The 15,651-nt window shown below is 43.7% G+C and overlaps 1 protein-coding gene across 1 annotated transcript in view; it reads left to right on the top strand.

Annotated features, from left to right (window-relative positions):
* Positions 1-2,935: 2,935 nt before the first annotated feature.
* The window catches only part of LOC139412569 (ras-associated and pleckstrin homology domains-containing protein 1-like), a 70,443-nt gene continuing 57,727 nt past the window's right edge, over positions 2,936-15,651 (top strand). Inside the window, exon 1 of the mRNA XM_071159286.1 lies at positions 2,936-3,298. The gene's annotated coding sequence lies outside the window, so the exon portion shown is untranslated. The remainder of the gene's footprint in view (positions 3,299-15,651) is intronic.

Raw genomic sequence — 15,651 nt, 5'->3', positions numbered from 1 at the left:
TTGATAATTCACATCATTCTTAGCTTAGCTAAGTGGTTTTGTCATTTTGAGTTCTCAATGGACATTGTTAATGAAGTCGTAAGATGTCAAGCTAGTAATTTTTTGGCTATGCTAACTAGCTAGCAAGAAGTTGCATAGCAACAGCATCAACTTCCGGTACACAGCTGAAGAGAGAGTACACTTATCTGAAAGGATACTGTTTGTTTACAGTATACTAAAATGAACTTATAGTATGTAGTATATACTCATTAAGTATGTAGTATACAGTATGATAGTACAGATCACGTCTTAACTTCTGCTTTTCATAGCCTTCCTTGACAGCATGGATGGTTCCAATCAGAACAGCTAGTAGAATGTTCCGTTTTGTGAAAAAATACATTTAACAAACCCCTAGCCATAGATCTGCTTTTGCCCAGGTATCTTATGCCTCGATGTTGCAATACTGGGGACCCCATGATGTTGATCCTAATATCCACTCATCACTTTCTCTGAAACACTGGGGGCCTTACATGTCAGAGAGGAGAGAGCAGTGGTAAAGGTCACCGATGGGTCAAAACAGCACAGATCGAAAATGCTGATCGAGTCAAAACCAGAGCCAACTGGTGCTTGCCCATCACTGTCAGGCTGTGTTTAGAGAGGCAGCCCAATTCTGACATTTTTTCCAATAATTGATCTTTTGACCAATTGTGTTTTCACATCAGATATTTTTCAGATCTGATTTGTCAAAAGACCAATAAGTAAAAGCAATCTGAAATGGGCTGCCAATCTAAATGCTGCCTGACACCCAGATTCAAGTATTCAGCTAATCAAATGTTTCTCTCTGGCCTAGAGCCAGGGAGAAGGAATAAAAAAATGTAATGATGTCATGGCAATTTTGTCCACTAGGTGACATAATTCGTTTAGATGTATCTCTGCCTGTTGATAATTATATTTGTAATACACATTTAAACACACTTTCACAAACGATTTATCAAGCACTTATATATTATATTTATGATCACATTATAAGTCCTTAGTACACCATTGCCATTGGTTCCTCACTTTATTAGGCTACCACTTTCAGATATAGCCTAATGAGGTAAAGGTCAAAGGTTATAATAAACTTGCAGTATCCTACAACAGGGGATGGCCCCGAAAGATATGGCAGCTCTGCTTCTAGCTCCTAAGCAACTTTGCAGTATTTTTTTTTTTTTGTGTGTGTTATTTCTTACATTATTATCCCAGACATTTATTTGGGTTATTACATATAGCTGGAAATAACTTTTTGTGACCAATAAAATGTGATTTGAACTGTGCAACGGTCTGGGGTTGGTAGAATAGGAACACCAACAAATGGTAAATAATTTGTGTGGAATTCATGTAAGAGATTAGAAAGAATTTGCAAAAAAAGTTTAATTTTAATTCTAACTTGACAGGATAATGTATGATGTTTGACAAACATGAATCAGTCCATATGAATTTGCATAACAATCCCATGAATTTGTACATGGAATTGGCTCCTTCTGGTTAAGATGGGTCGAGAACTGCACTCCGCAATTCAGGGCGTTCCTGCCCCTCTTTATACAGTACTTTTACATTTTTAAGCTATGATTCAAGTACATAGGCAGGAGGTGAATGGGAACTCCAATACAGTAGATGGCGGTAATGCACCATAATGTCGAATGCCAAACGCTGATACACCCAACAGAAGAAGCACCATAATGTCGAATGCCAAACGCTGATACACCCAACAGAAGAAGAGGTGAGGCAGATAACCGTAGCTAGCTGTTAGCGTAGGGATCGAAACTTTGATGGGGGCACAAAAATGTTTGCCATAAAGTGGAGACAAATGCAGTTTAATGATACCTGAGTGAGTCTGACTAACAAAATCAATGGGAGTATTTCGACCATTATAACACGTTTTGATAGCTGGCTGCAAAACTAACTTAGCAATAATAATTTAAATGTTAGCTGACATAAGAACTGCTGATGCACAACCAAATTTCGAAATTATACCTTGTATTCTAACTCGCAAAAGTAAGTTGAGACCCCGACTGAGTTCCCAAAAAAATGTTTCGGAGGGCCTTCAAAATGGGGTCGCAGGTGGAGTGTCCTTCGCCCCCGCCTGTCGGGCACTGTTTTCCAGAAGTTCTGTTAATGACGGAGAGGACAGGTGTTCGGCAGGCGAAAGCGAAGGACAAGTGTGTGCTTGCTTAGTCTTAATAAGGAGTCCGGTACACGGGAACACACGGTGTTGCCTCCGCCTCCCAGAGTAGCTAGCGGTAGCGACACCGGTAGGCGTATCCTTCGCCCTCGGTTTTCTCGGGTACACAGCAGGTGGGTGTGACGTCATGTGTTAGCTAACTAGTAAGCAAGCAACTTAGCTAACACACGGTGTCGCCCCAGCCTCCTCCTGTGCTATTAACAGTGTCCTTGGCCCCCGCCTGTCAGTTTTCTCCGGTACACAGCAGGCGTTAGGCACAATCACCCCCCTTTACAAGCCACGGAGTCGCTCACGCCTGCATGGGTGACGTGTAGACAGTATCCTTGCCCCCGCCTGTCAGGCATGATTTTCTTGGGTACACAGCAGGCGGGAGAAAGGTGCGACACCGTGTGTTAGCTAACTAGCCAGTTAGCTGTACGGTTTCCTGCAGTTCTGTTAACGACTGGGTTGGAAGGACACTGTCCAGCTGGAAAAGAGGACTCCGGTACACAGGAGGCGTGGTTGAAAATATTTCCCTTTTGACCCACATTCGAAAGTGCCGCAAGACATACCCAAGCATGGACGGGGGCCTTCATACAGGAACCAATGGGTACTCGAGGGGGGTGGGGAGGGCGTTAATGCAGAAACCAATGGGATGCTCGAGGGAGGGTGTTCATGAAGGAACCAATGGGATACTCGAGGGGGGGTGTTCATGAAGGAACCAATGGGATGCTCGAGAGGTGTGTTCCTGCAGACGCAGGAATGCCCACAAGCAGGAACGCCCCGATTTGCGTGCTGCAATTGCATACTAGTACACTAGGTTGGAGAGGCGCTTGTTCACTCCCAGGATAGATGATTCGAGCCTAATTCTGGGCTGGACAGGAAACAGGAGACGCATAGCGTGCCTCACGCAACAATCCTGAGAAAGAGAACGAGGATGGGAGTATGTATGTGTTTGCATGCCGAGCTGTTAGTTCAAAAAATATGAGGACAACGGGCACTACAATTCTCTCAACTGATTCACAGAAGCGTGTTATTTCGACCATTACTGCCTTTGGTTTTCATCATCCATTGGGGTGAACACAAGAGGAGCCGCTGTTAATTCCCAATTTGACTGTAAGTGGATTTTGAAATCAGCTTTCTCACCTCCAGATGTGATTAGGATTTATTTATTTATTGATAAAACCTAACAATCTACTTAATAACAAAAAACACCTTAAACGAGTTACGGTGTACCAGCCTAGGTGATCCTTATTGTAGCGTCCCCACGAAGAAAGGGCCGGGAGACAGGGAATGATAGCCTGCTGGGTGTGAATTGTTTGTTGAGGAAGGGTAGTTGGTTGTATAGGACCTAACATTTAAAATATGGCTGTGTTTTTAGATCAACATCTACCTTTTTATAAACCCTATGATGTCAACGCTAGTGGTCTGTTTGAAAGAGTTCTATGCTTTTGCGGTGTTCTTATGCGGCCATTGAATACTCCTTGGATAAAGGGTGTGTGTGGCTGGCCAGACTAGGGAACACCACAGACTGACCATGACCTATTGAAAAAGATAACTGGACAACTGCTGTTAGGTCATTATACTACTGACTGTTTAAAAAAAAAAACAGGCCGGGATAGCACTGTAGCACAGTCTGTGTGAATTGCTTATATGAATGTCAGTTGAGGATGGGTAAAACGCTTTCATGCAAATTTTATGACTTCATCGTCTCTCATCCAAATCGATTTGTGTAACGGAGAATAGCCTACTGCGCAATGTCATTTTCAGCGACACGATAGGCCTATTGCCTCGTTGAACAACGATATTGATGCCAGTGTCCCCACCCTGTTCAGACGGGTCTCGGACTAGACATAATAGTAAACGTAAATCTGGGACACCAAATGTGTATGTATAGCGTGGATACGCGAGGTTGAATTGCATTGAATTCTGTGTCTGGCAGAAATGTGCGTTTGAATCAGGAAAGTTTGCTCTCACGATTTCTACAAGCCATAATGTTGAATACAATTATATATTAACATACTTTTACCGGTTCTTGTGTCTGGTCCTTCCGGTGGTAGGAATGTGAGATGATACATCCACAGGAAAGTATAATTGCTTGAACTGTTCAAAGCATTGCTAGTGCATTCGTATTTATATCACCTGAAGCATGCTCAGTAGATACAAATGAATGCACACTTGCTGAGTTCGTGCACGTGCTTACATGGTTCTGCACATGCTTCAGCTGATAGAAATCTGAATGCACTACCATCACTTTGAAAAATTGATGTAATTATATGTTCCCTGTGGATATATTGTCTCCCAATCCTGGACATATAACGCAAACGTCTAGCAACCCACATGTTGTCTGTACAGCTCTCATCATGGACAATTAGCAACTACTTACTTTTGAGCTACTTTGCCACTACTTAGCATGTTAGCTAACCCTAAACCTTTTAGCTAAACCTTTTTAGCTAATACTAAACCTTTTAGCTAACTCCTAAACTTAACCCCTTAAGCTAACATTATCCAGCTACCTAGCAAAAATCTATTTAGTCAATTTTAGCATAAGGCAGTAACATAACAAAATGTAGAAAAAGTCAAGGGGTCTGAATACTTTCCTAAGGCCTGAATGCCAAGCGTCACGTCTGGAGGAAACCTGGCACCATCCCTACGGTGAAGCATGGTGGTGTCAGGACCTCAGACTAGGGTGAAGGTTCACCTTCTAACAGGACAAAGACCCTAAGCACACAGCCAAGTGTGTCCTACGAGTGTCCTTCAATCAGACTTGAACCTGATCGAACATCTCTGGAGAGACTTGAAAATAGCCGTGCAGCAACGCTCCCCATCCAACCTGACAGAGCCCGAGAGGATCTACAGAGAAGACTGGGAGAAACTCTCCAAATACAGGTGTGCCAAGCTTGTAGCATCAAACCCCAGAACACTCAAGGTTGTAATCGCTGCCAAAAGTGCTTCAACAAAGTACTGAGTAAAGGGTCTGAATACTTATGTAAATGTGATATTTCAGTTTTTTAAACCTGTTTTTGCTTTGTCATTATGGGGTGTTCTGTGTAGATTGATGAGGGAAAAAATCCATTTTTAGCCTAAGGCTGTAACAAAATGTGGGAGAAGTCAAGGGGTCTGAATACATTACAAATGCACTATATTTACAGTACTAACATTTTTTTTTTACTGGTACCGAGCTACCTTCAGGCAGGTCTTGTGAGGATTGTGGCCATCAGAACCGACGTGTTTGTGAGTCTCACCTTTTCCAAAGAGGGGTCATAAGTGTGTAACCCAAACTGATTGAGGGGGAAAAAAGCTATTTAATCAATTTTAGAATAAGGCTGTAAGATAACAAAATGTGGGAAAAAATCAAGTGGTCTGAATACTTTCCTAAAGCGATGTGTGTACAATACCAGTCAAAAGTTTGGACATACCTACTCATTCAAGGGTTGTTCTTTATTTTACTACTCTACATTTTTAGAATATTTGTGAAGACATCAAAACTATGAAATAACATAGGGAATCATTATTCTACAAAGTAGAAAATAGTAAAAATAAATAACCTTGGAATGAGTAGGTGTGTCAACTTTTGACTGTTAATGCATGTATATGAGTGTTTCTTGGCTAAATAGAGCCTGTGGTTCAAAGACAAACACAGAATTGAGAGTATGACTGGGTTTCTCCGCTCTTCGCTTCAGACAGACATTCACACTGTTAAGTTAATGACCCTTCAATGAACGTAGAGTTCATTGCTCCTCTTATTGATGAGCTCTTTCTTCTTGCGAGGGAGCACAGGCTCTGCTGGAACGCGGTAAGATTGCTAGTGAAATGAGGCCTCTGTGTTGTTGGGAGACAGAGCAGTAACCTTTCTATAGGCAGTGCCAGCAGCATACCACCCTGCATCCCACTGCTGGCTTGCTTCTAAAGCTAAGCAGGGTTTGTCCTGGTCAGTCCCTAGATGGGAGACCAGATGCTGCTGGCAGTGGTGTTGGAGGGCCCGTAGGAGGCACGCTTTCCTCAGGTCAAAAAATAAATAAATCCCAATGCCCCTGGGTAGTGATTGGGGACATTGCCCTGTGTAGGTTGCCTTCTTTTGGATGGGATGTTAAACGGGTGTCCTGACTCTCTGTAGTCACTAAAGATCCCATGGCACTTATTGTAAGTGTAGGGGTGTTAACCCCGGTGTCCTGGCTAAATTCTCAAGCTGTTCCTCATACCATCACGGTCACCAGCTTACAATTGGCTCATTCGTCCCCCTCCTCTCCCCTGTAACTATTCCCCAGGTCGTTGCTGTAAATGAGAATGCGTTCTCAGTTAACTTACCTGGTAAAATAAAGACCTATCACCAAAGTAAATTTACCAACAGAACATGGGTGTATTCATTAGTGCAGAATGTTTTGCAATGGAAAACAATAATTTATTGGACACATTCTGGTAGGTCCCTCCCCATTTGGGCCTGTATGCTTTAGTTTGGTCCTTGGTGAATACACCCCAGATGATGATGACAACCAACTATCCAGTAGGTGGTTTCATAGTTTCCTAGTGAACACTGTTTACATTTACAAAGGACAGCAAGTAGCAGGAGTTGTGGTTTCACTTTTGGCATGACAGCGATTTCACTGTCATGCCAAAAGAAAAGAGGGAAAATAATGGAAGGAATTGCATAAGTGAGGTGTTGTGCATATCACAGCAAAGACGTATCCATTCGAAAGTTGAGCCCTACTTCCCGTTCACGTTTGGAGTTCTGAAAGTAGCTCCACCTTGCCTTTCAATAGGCTAGATTGAATTTGTGTAATTATTGCTTATGCCTATCCAGTCCTCACAGATCTCAAGTGTCTAGGGCAGTGTTACTCACTGTTCTTTGTAAGGGGGCAACTTTGTCAGAGGGCTGCACATATCTTTAATTTGTTGTACTTTTTCTTCAAATATTATCGATTGAGAGCAATGGAACACACGCAATTGTTTTGATGTACATCACAAATATATATACACACACACACACACACATCACATGTATAAGACCCATATCCTATTTATTCATTTTTTTATTTAACCTTTAACTAGGCAAGTCAGTTTGGAACAAATTCTTATTTACAATGGCAGCCTAGGAACAGTGGGTTAACTGCCTTGTTCAGTGGCAGAATGACAAGAGTTTTACCTTGTCAGCTCGGGGATTTGATATAGCAACCTTTCGGGTTACTGGCCCAACTCTCTAACCACTAGGCTACCTGCCGCCCCATTACCTTCATTTACTAAGGTTTAGTTCAGTAGCTGGATGAGTGAAAATATGCCTTCTGCTCCTTGACTGAATTAATTCAAAATGTATAGTCTGTTGCTATCCTTGTGAGGCAATCCAGGTGTGCATTGGTCAGTCTGTTTCTCTGTTTTTTGTTTCACAATGTTCATTGTTGAGTCCCTTCTCCTTCCCTCGCATGTTTGGGGCGCCGTCAGTGAGCCAAGGTGCCAGATTTGATCAGTCAATATTATCAGCAAAAAAAATGTAACAAGGGCTTTCAGAATATCCTCTCGTGTTTTTCCCTGAAGGGGCAGTAAACATAAAAGTTCCTCTCTGATCGACCCGTTTTGAGGGAAACGAACCCAAACACATAATTGGGGCAATGTCAGTCACATCAGCGCTTTCGTCAAGCGCAATACCTAAAACACGGCGACGGATATGTCAGTAATCAGTTGCTTGCTGATGTCTTCTATGTGTCTCGTTATGGTTAAGTCTGAGAGTTGCAGTCCCTTAATTTTCTTTAAAATAGCTTCCTTGTTTGTGAAATCGGCATACAATATTTTGGCTATCTCCGTGTCTGTGAAGGCCTTCTTGTTTCTTGCCAGTATCCAAGCAATCTCATATGTTGCCTCTGTCGTTTTCTCTGCAACAGTGCAACATCTGTCCATTTGTTGTTCTTTGAGCAGTCCTTTGATTTGCACTATTTTGTTGTTTCTGAGGTTGCTTTGTGGCGGATACGTTTTGTCAAAGTGGGCACGGTGTGACTGGAAATTTGCTCGTTTAAAATGATTGACTGCCTTCTGGAAAATAAGACCGTGAGCTAGTCCCATTATGCAGTACAAAAATACTTGTCTGTCCATTTTCTCTTGGAACCTTCTGTGCTCTTCTTGAATCGACCGTATCCTTCTCTTAGCCACCGGAGCTACGTTAGCTACGTTAGCTAGCTGCGTTTCCCCGCCGCCATCCTCCTGATTTGTATTTTTTCTTGGTTCTCCGGGGGTTGTTCGTTCACAGCTGTCACGTTGTTCTCCAGCTCTTTCCCCCTCATTTTCATTGTCAATAGATTTCCGTTTCTTTTTTTTGTACACAATAAATCGATCCATGTCTACCAGATTGCAAAATTAACTATGGGTCAGTCGCTGTAGCTTGTGCAGTTGCGTTCTATTTGAGCAAACGTTCTATTTCGGCCTTTCTGTTCAACAGCTGCGCTATACTGCCATCTATCTGCCATCCAGGGAACAATAGATGTATTCAATGAAATGATTCAGGCCTGCATTAAACACATTGAATTGAAATTGTATCATTGTTATGTGTTATGAATGGAAAATAGGATAGTCACTGTGCGCTGCAAATTAATGGTACCACTGGTCTAGGGGTAGTGGCTGATTGACTTGAGATGGTGGCTTGATTGTCAGGATCTTCAGCCAGTCTCACCAATAGATGTTGTGTGGTTTGTTTCTGAAGAATTGAATGAAGGATCGCATTGCAACTTGCAGCGGTGTGGCCACATTTATTTTGAATGGCCAAAGCACTGTGTGTTAGCTGTGTTCTTTGGGGCTGATGTAGCCTGGGTTGTGTTCATTAGTTCAAAACGTTGTGCAACAAATGTAAATGCACTTATTTGAAAAATCCAGGTAGTCCATTCCCGTTTTACTCCATTCCCATTAAATTTAGTTCCTACTGAACACAACCCAGGCTTTGTGCACGTAAACAGCACAGTCATGGTTTGTTTTCCATTGATTGAGGGGGGGGGGACCATCTGCCAGGAGGAGCTAGTTAGTGTCCCAAATGGCACCCTATTCCCCATGTAGTGCACTACCTTTGACCAGGGCCAATAGTGCTTTGATCAAAAGTAATTAAATATATGGGGAATAGGGTACCATTTGGGATGCCAGCCAGGTGTTATTTTAGTTCCCTCTTTTCTTTTTTAAGGGCAGACGTAAGGGAGTTCAGTGTTCCACTGTTTCCCGAGGCCAGGGAGGGAGAAGAGTGGGAGGTAAATGAGACTGCATGTCTGAGAGAACTGCAGACCACAACAAAATCCACACAGCTTACAGCATGGTTTTCCAATTCGCTACTTTTGTTGAAAAAAAACATGTTCTTTTCCTTGTCTGCTCCCATATTTATCTCACCCTCTTCCATTTCATGTCCCAGTGAAAGGCGTTTTTAGTGGTATAAAGGTACCACCTGTTTAAAAAAAATAAAAATAAAAAGTTAAAATCCCACCTACCCCTTTTCAAATATACAAAAATAATGGAAAGGCCTCTGTGTACAAGGTGCTATACAGTAGGGACAAGGAAGCCACATATAACTAACTCCCTCTTGCCTTTTCATATCCCAGTGTTCCAGTGAAAGTAGTGAAGCTGCTGATCAGATGACAAAAGCAGTCCCAGCATGGTTAATGATCCCTAGGGACAGGGACGGAGGAAGGGAGGGGGTAAAGGCTGTTTCCTTAGGGGTGGAGTGGGGTGTTGCACGTGTAGAAGGCCCAATGCCCTGCCACCCACCACAGGTCCTTGGGCACAAAAGGTAGCCGACGAGCTAAAACACAAAGAGCCGCAATGGCATTGAGATGACGGGTGTAGGTTTAACCAGGATCTGTTACACCCAGAGGGGGTGTAGGGTGGCGGGGGCACTTCAAAGATACTCATAACTTACTGATAAAGAGCTAGGTGGGGGGGGGGCAGGGAAACCTCTGATGGTGCCCTGCTGATAAAGGAGGTATCCCTGCTGCAAGTGCCTTGGGCAGGGTTCTGGGTTTGGGAGAGGGCGTGGTAGGAGCCTGAGAAGGGCAGCTGGCGCCATGGTGCCCGACCGAGTGCCACCCTCATATACCAACCAGGGCCCACCCTGCCATTTCTAGGCGTGAGTTTCCCCTATTATAGTCTGTCCTGGTCCTGTCCTCTGTCTCCATAGGTCCCTTAGTGTTCATAGAGCATTTTCTTGACCTTTGACGACAGCTGCAACTGCCATTTTGGAACAAAGGCAGCCAGCCAGCCAGCCACCTGCCTGCCTGCCCCGGGTCGTCTCCTATGGACCAAGATGGAGAAGGAGATTTTCACTGACCGATTGTTCACAGAAATGTACAAAATCCAAATCTAGATGACTCTGTGAAATGAACAAGAAAGTCAATGTATTTTTTCATTTGCATAATGTTATTTGATTGATACAGTAAAGTCACATGTGCGCCGTTTGATTTCCTTGCAATAAGAAATGAACAGGGGTTCTTATCTGAGTGTTTTAAATGGATCACGAGCACACATCTGTGGGTCCATGTCTAGATCATGTTTTCAGACTGTTAGATGGCTGGCGTTCAGACTCTGTTCTGTTTGATTGGAACGGGCAGAAAGAGGGCACCCTTGCCTGTGTTGAGGGGAATACATCTGGGTCCTCATTTAACAGGAGATTTCAGGTGATGCTATGCAGGCCTCATAGGAGCGATGAACAAAGTGATGCAAAGTCTTGTCCCACAAATTAAAGGAAATGCTTTCTGCCCTCTCTCTACCCCGTAAGTCCTTTCTCTCTCCACCCCCCCCCCCCCCCTCTCTACCTTCTCTGTCCCTTCCTCCCTCTCTCTATGTAGTGTCATTATAAGCAGCTTAGGTAGTTATTAATCAGTTAGAAGCATGAGCACCATGGTGGCAGGTTAAGGCTTCGGTTCAGCTGGTCCAATGTTTTATGAGCTGAAATAAAGGATCCCAGATATTTTCCATATGCACAAAAAGCTTATTTCTCAACTTTTGTGCACAAATTTGTTTACATCCCTGTTAGTGAGCATTTCTCCTTTGCCAAGATAATCCTGACAGGTGTGGCATATCACGAAACTGATTGTGCTGGGGACAATAAAAGGCCACAAAAATGTGATGTTTTGTCACACAACACAATGTCACAGATGTCTCATGGTTTGAGGGAGCGTGCAATTGGCATTCTGACTGCAGGAATGTCCACTAGAGTGGTTGCCAGATAATTAAATGTTCATTTCTCTACCATAAGCCCCCTTCAACCTCGTTTTAGAGAATTTGTCCAACCGGCCTCACAACTGCAGACCACGTGTAACCAGCCCAGGACCTCAGCATCCGGCTTCTGATGAAATTGTGGGTTTGCACAAACTATGAATTTCTGCAGAAACCGTCTCGGGAAACTCATCTGTGTGCTCGCCGTCCTCACCAGGGTCTTGACCTGACTGCAGTTCGGCGTCGTAACGGACATCAGTGTGCAAAGGCTCACCTTCAATGGCCACTGGCATGCTGGAGAAGTGTGCTTTCCACAGATTTCAACTGTACTGTGCCGATGGCAGACTGTGTGGGCGAGCAGTTCGCTGATGTCAACGTTGTGAACTGAGTGCTCCGTGGTGGGGTTATGGTATGGGCAGGTATAAGCTATGGACAATGAACACTATTGCATTTTATCGTTGGCAATTGTAATATACAGAGATACTGTGAAGAGATCCTGAGGCCCGTTGTCGTGCCATTCATCCGCAGCCATCGCCTCGTGTTTCAGCATGATAATGCACTGCCTCGTGTCGCAAGGATCTGTACACAATTCCTGGAAGCTGAAAATGTACCAGTTCTTCCATGGCCTGCATTCTCGGCAGACATGTCACCCATCAAGCATGTTTGGGATGCTCTGGACCGACGTGTACGACAGCGGGTTTCATTTCCCGCCAACATCCAGCAACTTTGCACAGACATTGAAGAGGAGTGGGACAATGTTCCACAGGCCACAATCAGCCTGATCAACTATGAAGGAGACTTTGAGCTGCATGAGGCAAAATGTGGTCACACCCAGATACTGACTGGTTTTCTAATCCACACCCCTACTTTTTGTATTTTATTTGTAAGTTATCTGTGATCAACCGATGCATATCTGTATTCCCAGTCATGTGAAATCCATAGATTAGGGCCTAATTTATTTCAAATAACTGATTATGAACTGTAACTCTGTAAAATCTTTGAAATGATTGCATTTATATTTTTGTTCAGTGTAAGAACACAAACCGGTTATTAATTTAGACGTTTTTGCGGGAGAGATCTTAGTCGCTCAATTTTACGTCTAACTAAGATGTTTGGTGCAGTATTTCTCAACTGAAGAAAATGTGCTTGAAAACGAGTCGTCTCATTGAATGACAACAGAACACTTAATTGAAGAATCCCTACTGTTGACCAATGACCAACGAGGGGGAGTAGACTTTGGCTCTGAACTTCAGCTTGCCTCAAGCAAAAAATGTGTGTACAACCACCCGAAAAAACCCTTACCCAAGACCAAAATGTCGTCATCATATATGAACAAACCGCTTCGGATAGGAAGCATGCAGACGCCTTTAGCCTGTGTCCTCAAAGCCTCTGTTAGCTACAGGCAGATGCACTCTGCCCGCTCCTGCTGTGGTCCAGTCAGTGTTGGCATTAGTGTCATGTGACAGGATGTTGTGGAAATTTGACCGAAACCATTTAATTATTGGACGAGTTCAGGTTTTCTTTGCAAAACGTTTTGCTACGGTTTGCACTAACGAGTACGATCCAGGTCTGAAGTACAGAATGGCTGCATTCCAAAACTGTAAAGGTCTCTCCTATGGCCCATCTCTTTTACCTCACTGATTCTTCAAGGCACGGTAGCTCAAGAAGCAATGAAGCCGAGTAATGAAGTCCGAGTAAGCATTATGGCTGCTTTCCCACCATAGCATAGGCCTAATAACCTAAAAGTTGCACTCTTCCGTATTGCTTTCACCTAACCAGTACGGGGAACGAATGACAAAGTTCTATTTTTAGCCTAGCAGGTGTTCTATTCTATTGATTTCCATTGGCAGTTATGTGAAATGGCGTGGATGTAGTTTTTGATGGCCTTAGATTGTGCTCTGCCTGGAACCACTGATTTGGTCCATTTGGTCTAGTTGAAGTGTTCGAGCCCAGCCTGTGCTGGATTCTCCGATCTGGTTGTGTCCCAAATGAGCTCTATGGGGCCGGTGAAAAAGTAATGCACTATGTAGGGAATAGGGTGCCATTTGGGATGCAGAATGTCCTGTTTCCCTCCAGTGAAAAGTTCTGTTCTGAGTGACCTCACATGACCTCTGTGATGTTTTCTTCGTTGCCACGGAAACGGGCTGTCTCCCATCAACCAGGTGGGATTGACATCATTATCCTTCCGATCCTGTGTGCTCGCTGCTCTCCCCTCCCAAAGTTCAGCTGGTTCTCATGGAACACTGACAGCAGCACTGACGTGCGTCTTTATGTGTGGGGTGGTAGAGAGAAGCCAAGATTTGACGTGAGAAGGAGAGGGAGACGAGGAGAAAGAACATGCACAGGGTGTGTGTGACTGTGTTGTGTTGATATGGAGTGGTAGAGAGAAGCCAGGTTTTGCGTTTGACTGTGTGCGCGGACTCTGTGAACTCTCGTATCAGGTCATTGGCGGTGCAGATTAAGCTAGCTCTTCCACTCACCCCTCTGCGGAAGTCCTCCGCTATTTTTCCTACCCATAGCTGTGTTTACTCTGTTCCCCCTGAGTGTTCTCTCGGTCACATTCCTTTTAAATCCCCAGGGAACTGTTTTTGTACTGTGAACACATGCATTTTTGTCGACGTGTGTTTGTGTTTCAAGGAAAAATGAGCGCGCAATTGTCTTTCTTTGGGACCCTCTGCTCTATTCTATTGGTGTTTCGCGTGTGTGATTATGCGGAGTATGTATGGGCGACTCTCTCTCTTACCATAGCACCTAGACATTAGCAATATGGGTGATATCCAGTGAAGGTACACTTTAACAAAACGTTTTGCAACGGAAATTGAACGGAACGGAAATTTCCGTTTTTAAAAAAAATGTTTCACCAGATTCACAGCAGCAGCTCCATACTACTTGCCTTAGAACCAGAACTCATACTGGTTGTAAGGGTGTGGATGGTATGTGGGTGGTTAGTGATCATTTTATTGGAATGATGGTCCAAATCAGATGTTAGGTACTCGTATTTATTTTTGGATTAAATTAATCCTATACGTTTTTAAAATGGCCACTTTTTTGGGGTGCAATCAATCAGCTTAATTTCTCCGATCAAATTATATTTAAACAAAATGTTTCAGGAATGATCTCATCCGTTTCCAACTACAGAAACGAGTTCAGAATCTTAGATGGTGGGTGACAAAATCCTCTCGTCTGTTCAAAGATTTAGTTTTGTCCACTGATTCTCTTATAGTATAGCCTGTATATTATGAGCTGAGACTGGGCTCGGACAGTATAGAATAGAAAACCTGCATTATCCATTAAAGATATACAACTTGCCTTCACGTTCTTTGCTTTCCAGGCCCAGGCAAATATGACCTATTTTAAAAGATGCATTACACACATTACTCTCTTCACATCTGTTGTAGAAAAGCTTTCACTTCCCAGATATTGCAAAGGTGCATACGGATGGGAGTGGTTTTTATTTTATTAGGATCCCCGTTTCTTAGGATCCCCGACAGCTAGTCCAACTGGGGTCCGACACGTAAACATGAACATGTGGTGTGCGTTTGCATCTGTCAGTTACACATACATGTCAGTAAATACACACCACAAGGGGATCACGTGGGGTAGAGGCCTTGTGCCGTGAGGTGTTGCTTTATTCGTAAAAAAAAAAAAAAAACTGGTTTGTTGTGCTACTTGCGCTATATGAGAAGGATGGGAGTTCCATGGAATCATGGCTCTGTATAATACTGTAAGTTTCCTTGAATTTTTTCTGGACCTGTGAGACGAGTAAAAAGGGGAGAAAATGCAGCTTTGTCCCAATATTCCACCCCTTCAGCCATAGTGTGCACTTGCACACTCCCCGTCATTGGGTTGGTGTACGCATTGGCCGGAGGGAGTTTCCACCGTTTGTTAAATCCATGACGGGAAGTGTACTAGTGCACAGTTTAGGAGAAGGGTTTTCGAATCGGGATGTAGCCAGCACCTCCCTGTCACACTGCCCATTTTACAGCGAGCCAAGGGCGGCGGGTCGACGCACATCATCGAGCCCCTAGTGAGGTTATTGGCTAACCTTTCCTCAACCTTCAGCTGCCAAGCTGCCAACACAATCGTTACAAGACTGAAGGCAGTGGTTGGGGAAACTGGGTCATTTCCAGTAGGGCGCACCGTCGCAAAACGTTTTAAAGCATTTTGAAAAGGAGAAGGAAAATGAGCGTTTCCTAGTGGACATGTCCAAATGGTCCCTCCCTGTTTCAATCTGTTTTCTTCAGTTTGGTGCCTAATGAAAATGACCCTAGTGATCGGATGGAGAGCAGAGCGAA

Source organism: Oncorhynchus clarkii, chromosome 7, assembly GCF_045791955.1.
Source record: "Oncorhynchus clarkii lewisi isolate Uvic-CL-2024 chromosome 7, UVic_Ocla_1.0, whole genome shotgun sequence".
In the NCBI taxonomy this organism is placed as follows: domain Eukaryota; kingdom Metazoa; phylum Chordata; class Actinopteri; order Salmoniformes; family Salmonidae; genus Oncorhynchus; species Oncorhynchus clarkii.
The sequence above is the reverse complement of the archived record's forward strand: the minus strand, read 5'-3'. Positions and strand labels throughout refer to the sequence as shown.